Source organism: Cebus imitator, unplaced genomic scaffold, assembly GCF_001604975.1.
Source record: "Cebus imitator isolate Cc_AM_T3 unplaced genomic scaffold, Cebus_imitator-1.0 Scaffold4, whole genome shotgun sequence".
NCBI classification, from domain to species: domain Eukaryota; kingdom Metazoa; phylum Chordata; class Mammalia; order Primates; family Cebidae; genus Cebus; species Cebus imitator.
In genome coordinates this window covers 5,450,369-5,460,476 of record NW_016107319.1, presented here as the reverse complement: position 1 = coordinate 5,460,476, position 10,108 = coordinate 5,450,369, and the positions used below count along the sequence as shown (strand labels likewise).

Sequence of the window (10,108 nt, the reverse complement as noted above, 5' to 3'; positions counted from 1 at the left end):
ACTGGTCTTGAATTCCTGACCTTAGGTGATCCACCCGCCTCAGCCCCCCAAAGTGCTGGGATTACAGTCGTGAGCCATTGTGCCTGGCTTGAACTATTAATTTTATAATCATCTGACTTACTGCTCTTTGTGCCTTTAATATGGTTTTAAGTCAAGGGTTCCGTTAATGATTTTGTTTCTTGCCTTTTTTAGACTTACAGATGTTGTTCTCAACATATAGGTATTTTTGCTATGCCTTCAGAGCAGTATAACTTTGACTTCCGTAATTAAATGAATTTCTTTCTCAATGGGAGGAAATTTCTGGTATCTAAATACATAGAGTAAAAGGGATGGATTAATTAACATGCTCTTGTATAAACTAGAAGTGGAATTTCTAGATACCTTGATTGTACTAGTGTTTCATATCATATTTTTCTCTGCAGAGTGAAATGCAGTGGATACTGAGTAAAACTTTCATTTTTTCCAGGATAACTTCATCAGGTATCAAAGAGGATTAACAAGTAATTTCAACGTGTGATTCTGAAGGAGGCATGGGCTCTGTGCAGACTTATATTTTCTGTCCCTCTTGTAGGGAATCACTGTGAGAGTTAGTCACTTTATAGATTGAGAGTGTGTTGTATCCCCATGGCTGAGGACTCCTGCCTATAGAAGGTCCTGACTTATAGCTTCAGAGGCCATCCTTAGAATGAGAGGGCTGAACATTTCCTTCTTCAGGTGTTAGCCCAGAGCAGAGAGAAGTGTGTTCAGTGGAGCCCACAGCAGTGGAACAAATGGCTGCTTTGGAGAACCTGGGAAGTGGTGTGAAGATGTACAGCTGTACCCCGAGCAGTAGGTGTCACTGTAGTCAGTGGCTTTTACTACTCAGAGCCTAAGGGGTTAATTGGGTCTGGTTTAGAAGAGCAGACACAGGCCCATCTGTGCCCTCCAGAGTGTTGGGCTTTGTCTCTAGGGCACCAGTTGACTCCAATGAAAGACCCAAGTTGACTCCCATTTCTCCTCTAGGAATGAAAGAAGGATGCTTTCCTATTTATATTTTAGGGTCTAAGGCTAGGATCTTAGATGTTATGGGGTGGGATGGGTTGGGATGGATACATAGGTGAGCTAATCCTTCTAAAGTCTGATGGGGAGACCTAGAATAGAGTGGAAGGAAAATTCTATTAAGAGAAATGAAAGAATATGGAATAGCAGAATACATGTCCTTGTTGTTGTTGGCACTGAGCCCTGTTATATTCGGGCAGTTTGAGCTTTTAGAACTTCTATCAGCATCCTTCTTAGAAATTTCCTTTTTACCACAAAGGAGGCAAAGGAAAAAAAAATCTCTTTCTAGCAGAGATGTACTTCTCTTTTGCCACTTTCCACTCCAGAAAGTTAATTTTCAAATGCTAAAATGGAATTTAAGATTTAGAAATAGCTACTGTGTTGACTAATTTAAAAAAAAATCCTGTAATTACGTAGCCAATTCCTTTTTCAAGTATACCCAATTTTACTTTTTCTTTTCTAGTAGCACCCTGGTGTGAAAACAAAGTAAAACCGAGTAAAGGCACTGTAGAGTTTTAGATGCATTTTATCTCTTATTTTTTTGCCTAGATAACCATCTTTCTCTCCACCCACCATCCAGGCAGTACAGTGTAGTTTGTCCTTTAAAAAAATGAAGGCAACGTGTATGATTTATACGTAGATACTCATTAAAAATAACTCCTGTCCAGTCTTTGCTCTTCCCCCATAGCCTGCCTGTTGGTTGTTGTTAACACCCTGATTAAGCCTTGCTCTTAATAGTACAATATATTAAGCTCAGCCTGCTCTCTTCCCCTTCTCTGTCTCCCTGTGAGTGAGTGGCTCGTTTTAAACCATCCGCACACTTGCTGAGCCAGGTGGCGTTGCTTCCTGCCTCTCCTGCTCGCTGTTGCTAAGTGAGAGGCACCATATCACACATAAAGCTGAACCAATAGCATCCTGACCCCCATAGGCTGGTAAAAGCTGAAGAAAGAGAATCCAACAGCGTTGTCTGTGACCGGTGGGTCCTCCTCTCCCTCCCACCTTTTCTTTTCCAACAGGAAAGGGAGGCGGCGAGGGAGATGGTAGGAGGAAGAGGGAAGAAAGAATGGGGGAGGTGAATCCTAATATGCCTTGCAGTACTTGAGATAAATGCCATTTTTTTTTCTTTGTGAAGAAAAGGAATGGTAGCTTCTCTTGTGCAATCACAGCCCAGCAGATGCGCTTCTTTCTGCCCCCAAACTGCCTGTGTTGACAAAGCTCAAACTCTGAATAAGACGTCTGTTGACCTGCATATCTGCTTTGCTCCTCTCTCTTTCTCTCTCCCTTGCTATGAATCTTTTAATCCCCACAGTTTTGCAGATCTTGGCACCCCTGTTCATTCTTTCTCTTCACCTTTCTTGTTTCATTTCCATCTCACAGTATTCTTTCTAGAATGCATTTCCTTTGAATATAAAAATTAGCAAAGAGTATTTTGTATATCATCTTGTGAGGAAGTCATCATATCATCCCAGGGAATGGGGCAAGGGAAGAGGAATATTTATAAAGGGGATTTTTAAAAACTCGTTAAGATTTTCAGTCTTGGCAGGGTCTAAGCAAGTACAAAGTGAAATGTGAAAGGCTGTTCTTAACTGGATAACTGCCAGTATAGACAGCCAATGGTATAGTTGAGATTACACAGAGGAAATGACCTTTCTCCTGTAATTACCTGGATATTTTAGGCAACATCAGACCCAAGTTACCTGGGTAATTATGGCTTCGTAGATCTGAACTTAGGACAAAACAGATTCCAGTGAAGTTTTCCATGGAAAACATTTGCTATCTTTGGTAATAAACCTAGTGAAGGCACCCACTGTTTTTGCAATCATGTGAAGCCCAGTTACAAGAATTTCTTCAGTTCTATGCCCAGTAAGTTCCCAAAAAATTTCTCCTGAGCATTTGGAGATGGCTTTATTATTTGGTCACTTATAGGCCTTTTGAAAAAATAACCTGTGTTTTATTTCTGAATGGGTATTGAGGTTTCCTGTAACCTCTTCCTGAGTTTGCTCATGTTTTGGGAAGATATCAAAAGAATGATATTCATGTTTAAACTGTCTATTTCCCTCAAGAAACTTTCCTTTGGCCCTACTACGGGCCAGAAATCCAGTACGCTTACTCAGGATCACACAGAAAAGTGATCATTCTCCTGTTCCACCTGCTTTTTCCCAGCATTTACACTAATTTTTGTCTGTTTGTTTGAACCAAAACTAAAATGTCGTCTTAAAGGGAAGTATGTAGGGTCAGATTAAGCAAAAGGGAAAAGCCTTATCAAGTGTTGAGAGCTGGAATTTTTTTTTTCTTTTTTTGGTCCAAAGAGCCTATCTTTTTCTTATTATCATGAACTTAAAGATGGTCAGGGCCGTCATTGCTGACTTACAATATTTAAAGCTAAAATTCGTAGACAGTCTTCAAACTTCATTTCATTTAATTTCAGTCTCCTCCAAGCTAAACCAGAGCTATTTACAGGTAGCCAAATGCTCAGATCTGAGCAGCGCCTCCATCTTCTGCTGTGCCCATTTTGGGGGGGAAGGTGTAAATAACAAACTCAAGCTCCAGGAGCAGACAAAGAAGTTTTAAAGGACTGGCCGCCAAGTCCTGTAAAACTGGCTTGTCCTGCAGTTAGCCAGCCAGTCGGGATATTATTAGGTATTATTCATTCATCGCTCTTCTATTTTGTGCTCAGCCCTGTGTTGCGAGTTTGGAGCTGGAATCGCAGCGTGAACCACGTCCTGGCTCCGCGCCTTCATCTCTGGTTGCAGCCCTCTCGGTTTCACCAACTTCATTATTCAGATACAGGCGCTGCGCTTCCGCCAAGTAAACCTGCCAGGACCAGCTCCTCTTGCTCCTCTTCTTCTTCCTGGTGTATAATTCTCTGCCTTCAAATCCCTGCTTCACACCCACCTCGCTGCCCTGAATTTCCTAACTCAGCCAGCCAAGCACAAATCCCTCTAAGTCCCTCAGCGCCTTCCTCTCAAATCCGCACTTGCCCAACAGTCTGTCTAGGCACTAGCTGTGACATCGCCCTGGATACCTGATCAGTCCTCTGCTTTGTCCCCCTGTGCCTTTGCTTAGGCTGCACCCTCCTTTCAGACCGCTTCTCCTCTCATCTCTCCCTGTGGAAATCTTGGCCTCAAAAGCCTATCAGATGCAGTTTCTTCACTGAAACCCTTCTCCTAGTCTCTTCCACTCACACTTCATCTTCCAATCCTTCGAAACACCATGGCCACTTTTTTTCCGACCTCTCCTTCAGAACTTTCCATCTTCTACTTAGAGTTGTCTTTACTGTACCCTTGGTCCCAGCTGCAGCTCAGAGGAGGTGTTTCGCCAGTCTCCTGTATTCCACACGAGCTTCTCTGCAGAATTGCCGCAAAAAAATAGGTATGATTACATATAGACTGCATTTACTATGCAAACACAGCCTCAAGACAGTCCCCCTTCCCGGTGCCCTTTGCAACCCAGTTGCCAACCGAAAATTCCTCCTTTATAGAAAATCTGAAACCAGATCCTCCCTACTTTATCTTAAGTGATTCGGGCCCAGAGCTGTATCTTCCTCATCTTTGTGTTTCCCACTTACTGTAACTGTCTTGCAGCCAGTAGGCGCTAAAGAAATACCTGTTGAATGGTTGCATAATGAAGCCCAGAAAACCTGAAAGATTATGTCTATAATTCGCCAGGTTTTCAAACTGTATGTGTAGAGAAGAATGAAGTTTTCTGTGAATATTTTAAATTAGATAATGAGATCACAAAGAAGTTCAGTTAAATATTATTTATCAATCAAGAGAACCTAGGTGATGGTATAGTAAAAAAGAACCCCCAAATCTTAGTGGTTTAAAGCAACAAAACTTTAGTTCTTGCTCATGTTTTTTGTGGGTGGGTAGGGAGAAGAGATTCTTCTACTTATTGCTACTCAGGGACCCATTCTCACAAAACCAGCCACAATCTCACACTGCTGGTTATGCTGAAGGAGCGAGAGCTCCACAGGGTCTAACATCAGCAATTTAATGTCCCTGCCCAGAAATGGTTCCCATCACTCTGCTCACAACTGTTTTTTATTTTTTTATTTTGAGACAGAGTCTCGCTCTGTTGCCAGGCTGGAGTGCAGTAGCGTGGTCCCAGCCCACTGAAACCTCTGCCTCCTGGATTCAAGCAATTCTCCTGCCTCAGCCTCCTGAGTAGGATTATAGGCACACACCACCATGCCCGGCTAATTTTTGTATTTTTAGTAGAGATGGGGTTTTACCATGTTGGCCAGGATGGTCTCGATCTCTTGATCTGGTGATCTGCTTGCCTTAGCCTCCCAAAGTGCTGAGATTACAGGCATCAGCCACCCTGCCCGGCCACTCACAATTTATTTCTCAGAACTCATTACATGATCCCATCTAACCACACAAAAGCCAGGAAGTACAGCTCTACCATGTGCCTGAAAGATAATTAGAAATATTTAGATAATAGCATGAATAACTCCCATGTTTTATTATTCACTCAGCGTTTTTAGAGGACATTTATATTTCATATTGACTTTGGAAGCATAGAGAATATTCATGTAATTCCCCTCCCTTTGCATGTGTTATTCTTTTTCACACCCACCAAAACATGTTGCTTTGTTTAACCCTGGAAGACTAGGCCACAGCAATTAAGGGACAAGTGGTTCTTTTTTCTCCAAGTATAAGATGGAGAACTTGCCCATTGTTTATAGCTCTTCAGCTGCTATTACCAATACTTCAGAGGCTCTTCTGATGGGTCAGTGAGGCTCGAGGCCCCAATCCAAGGGCTGCCCCAGGTTAACTTTGAGTGTTGCCATAGTCAGGATCATAGGAAATCAGTATAGGTTTTATAAATTTTTTCTAACAAATTAGAAAATGTGAAAACATTATATAATAGCTGCATTATTTTTATAGTGAAAAGCTGCAAGGAGCATAAATGTCCAGCCTTAGGGGATTAGCTGTGTAAGTTAGGGTCTATAGAGAAAATGGAATACATATAATCTTTAAAATTATATTTTAGAAGAATATTTTACGAAGCTGAAAAAAAAGTCCCATAAATTGATTGCTAAGTTAAAAAAAAAATAGGCCCTAGAACAGAATATGTAGCAGGTTCTCTCTCTCTTTATTTTTTTGAGATAGAGTCTGGCTGTGTCACCCAGGCTGGAGTGCAGTGTTATGATCTCAGCTCACTGCAGCCTCCACCTCCTGGGTTCAAGCAATTCTCCTGCCTCAGCCTCCTGAGTAGCTGGGATTACAGGTGCCCGTCACCATGTCTGGCTAATTTTTGCATTTTTTGTAGAGATGAGGTTTCATCATGTTGACCAGCTGGTCTCGAACTCCTGACCTCAGGTGATCTGCCTGCCTTGGCTTCCCAAAGTGCTGGGATTATAGGTGTGAGCCACTGCGCCTGGCCCAGGTTCTGTTTTTTAAAAATACATTAAAACTGTGAAGAAAAACACTAATATGTGAACATGAACAAGGCTTATCTCTTTCTCTCTGTGGTGATATTATGAGTAGTCTTTGTGCTTTTTCCTTTGATTTTTCTTTCTTTTTTTTTTTTTTTTAGTAAGCAGGCATGACTTTTGTTGCACATAAGGAGATATGTAAATATCTCTGGCCTCTGAAGTGTGTTAATTTCAAGAAGCTTGCATGGTGTTACTTCTTTTAGGTGAGTAGTTTGATGTAAGAGGCACACAAATGACTATCATATGTCTGTGGTGGAATGAGCCTGGTGCCAAGACAGAAATTCAGAAACAGTGTTCCTGTAGACTGGGAGACAGTTTGACGTCAGTTCACACATGTCCAGGCATAAGCATTTTACCATTTCTTGCCCTTTCTTCTGCTGAGGTGTTGTATAGATCCTCCATGGCATTTTGACTTGACATTTCACAGCTGCTGCAAATCTACTAAGCAGGGACATGACACAGGCACTTTGAGGCCGCTGGTAGCACATTGGTTTGTAAAGAGATGCTAAATTTGCTGAGATAGTGAAAAACTGGCATGTATTTATTTTGGGATGATACTGACTCTTGTGAAATAAGGGCCCATTCTGGAAGTACTTGTAACACTCATTCATCTTGTGTTGTGCACTGAGCTATAATGCTACAGCTGTCATCCACTTTCAATGAACGATTGTCATATTGTCAATCCACAATAATACGAAACAATTTTCATTCCCCATGTTGAAGCATCGCCATTGTAATATAATTCAGTTCATATTAACAATGCTTTGATGACAATTCCTTTCCACTCCACCCTTTACGCCCTCCCTCTCTCCTTTTCTTAACCAAAGGGAAATGTATCTTGACAATATATCTCCAGTGTTAACAGTTTTTTGCTTTTAAAACATCTTGGGCCCATAGCCCTCATTGAAACTGCCGAGAACACACCAATCTATTTTTTTTTCTTTCTTATAGAACTATTTTGGGATTAGGTCGTGCCTTACTCAGGAGAACTGAAAGTATTTTTACCCATTTGTCTTGTTTATTCTTAAAACATCTCTTGGCCAGGTGTGGTGGGTCATGCCTGTAATCCTAGCACTTTGGGAGGCTGAGATGGGCGGATTGCCTGAGCTCAGGAGTTCGAGACTAGCCTGGGCAACATGGTGAAACCCTGTCTCTACTAAAATACAACAAATTAGCCAGGTGTGGCAGTGTGTGCCTGTAGTCCCAGCTACTTGGGAGGCTAAGGCAGGAGAATCGCTTGAACCCGAGATCAGGCCACTACACTCCAGCCTGGGCGACAGAGCGAGACTCCGTCTCAAAAAAAAAAAAAAATCTCCATGAAAAAGGAATGGGTATTATTATTCCCTTTTTATCAGGAGCACAATTAGAACTCAACTCTCTTGGCCTTAGATGTATAATCTTTTCATTAAAAGATGCTGCTGATTTTTCCTGGTATTACCAGTGATGTCAGCCACTGTTTACATGGAGGAATTAACTACCCTAATGAATTTATATTCGCTGATTTTCCCTAGAAGGGAAATTGGTTCTATGTATGAGTCTTCACTGATTTTCAAGGTACTTTTCTGTCACAATGGACTATTTAAAACTGATTGAGAGTGTTGTCTTTGTTAGACTATTCCCAAGAGCTGAATCTAGGTGGGCATGATTGATCAGATTGAAATATGCTGTGAGTACCTGTGTAAGCTCTCCAAGGACAGTGCTGCCATTTTAAAATAAAAATTTTATTGTGACTGTTGGCCACTTTCCTTTTCGCATTTTTAAATTCTTTAGTAGCTCAGATACTTGCCTAAAAACATGTGGCAGAATGTGGGGTTGTGGAGAATTTGAGGAAGGGAAGAAGCTGAATGTCAGAAACCACCAGAAATTTTTGGAAGGTCATGAATCCCCCAGATGACTGCTTGGAAAATGCTACAGTATTGCTTTCCTGGGGCCCGTTTCTTGGCATTCCTATAAAGTAAAAATCAGGACTTTTAAAATAGCGCATTCCTCAAATATAGGAAAACAGACTGAAACTGGATGAGGAAAAGAATTGTGTTTGGGATCCAAGAGGTGAACAGAGCTGTAGGTAAGTGAGTCTAGATAGATTTAACAGACCTAAATGTCTCCTATTCTGCATCCATAGTGAAGACTTCAGAAATAAAATGAGAAGAGGGGTGAGAAGCAGAGAGGAAGGGAGAGATGCATTCATAAAATATGCATGTCGTGTTCAATTTGTCATGTCCTTAGTGCTATAGTGCATCTGGGGACAGTCCCGAATTCGAACGGTTTGTCTCTTTGTCCCTATAGGTAGACCTTTTTTTTAAAAATCAGATGTGGGTCCTTGTTGCTGGCTTGGGCAGCGTGGTCACTGAGTGCATAAGGGCATTACATCACTCAAGTCTAAATGCCTCGGACACTTGAAGTATAAGACCCACCTAACATCTTGGAACAGGAAGTGGAGACCCTGCCACTAACTGAAGCTTCAAACTTCCAGTAAAGTTTGTGCCCAGGTTGGAATGTTGCCAGGGGGCCAGAGCAGATCTCTCTCCTCTAGCAGTAAGCACCATGGGGTCCACAGGAAGCTCCGTAGTCCCTTACACGTTTTCATCCATAGCCAAATCCCCGCACCACTGGCTTGACACATGGCCCCTGTGTGACTGGGTCAGACAAATGATACATCAACCTTATTTTTAAGTTTGCCACTTTTATTTTATTATTTATTATTTATTATTTTTATTTATTTATGTTTTCTGAGATGAAATCTTGCTCTGTCACCAGGCTGGAGTGCAGTGGCATGATCGCGGCTCACTGCAGCCTCTGCCTCCCGGGTTCCAGCAATTCTCCTGCCTCAGCCTCCCAGGTAGCTGGGACTACAGGCATGCACCACCATGCCTGGCTAATTTTGTATTTTTAGTAGAGACGGGGTTTTTCCATGTTGGCCAGGCTGGCCTTGATCTCCTGACTTCATGATCTGCCCTCCATAGCCTCCCAAAGTGCTAGGATTACAGGCATGAGCCGCCGTGCCCAGCCTAACTTTGCCACTTTTAAAAGGGATGCTCTCCCTAAGAGTGGGGTGTGTGTGGGGGAGAGGGACAAGTGTGAGGCATAGCTTTGTTAAGCGTGGTTTGTTCATAAGGCTGTCCTTTGTGGTACAGACAAGCTCTGCCGGCAGCCTTTAAAGCTACAAGTTACAAACTGCAAGCATAGCTTTTGCATTCATTCACTCATTCACACATCCACTCATTCACTAATGAAATGGCTGGGTGCTGGGTCTGGAGTTGGACAGTTAGGTTTGAATCCCAGTTCTGCCATTTCCTGGCCATATAATAGGAAGTAAGTATATTACTTACTTCCTATTAGTAAAATGTGGATAATAATATTTCCTACTTCACAGGAGGTTTGTGAAGGTTAAAGGAGTTAATATATGCTTCCAACAGTACCGTATACCTAGTAAGACCTTAGTAAAAGTTAGCTGCTTTATTTTTATCTCTTGAACAAGAGATTGCTACCCCTATAGTCTTGCTAAGAACTCTTCTACTAAAAGGTTTCTCATGACATAGACAGGCTCTCTGGATGAAGGAATTGCAGCCTTCCATTTAAATCCAGCGTGTGTTTTTTCTTTGTATTTATCATTGTCTGGACTATTAA

At 41.9% G+C, this 10,108-nt stretch overlaps 1 protein-coding gene across 1 annotated transcript in view; it reads left to right on the top strand.

The window, feature by feature from the left end:
- LOC108308338 (mastermind-like protein 3) overlaps nt 1-10,108 on the top strand; it is a gene marked incomplete at its 3' end in the record, with an annotated part of 287,543 nt that overhangs the window by 107,897 nt on the left and 169,538 nt on the right. The window lies entirely within an intron of this gene.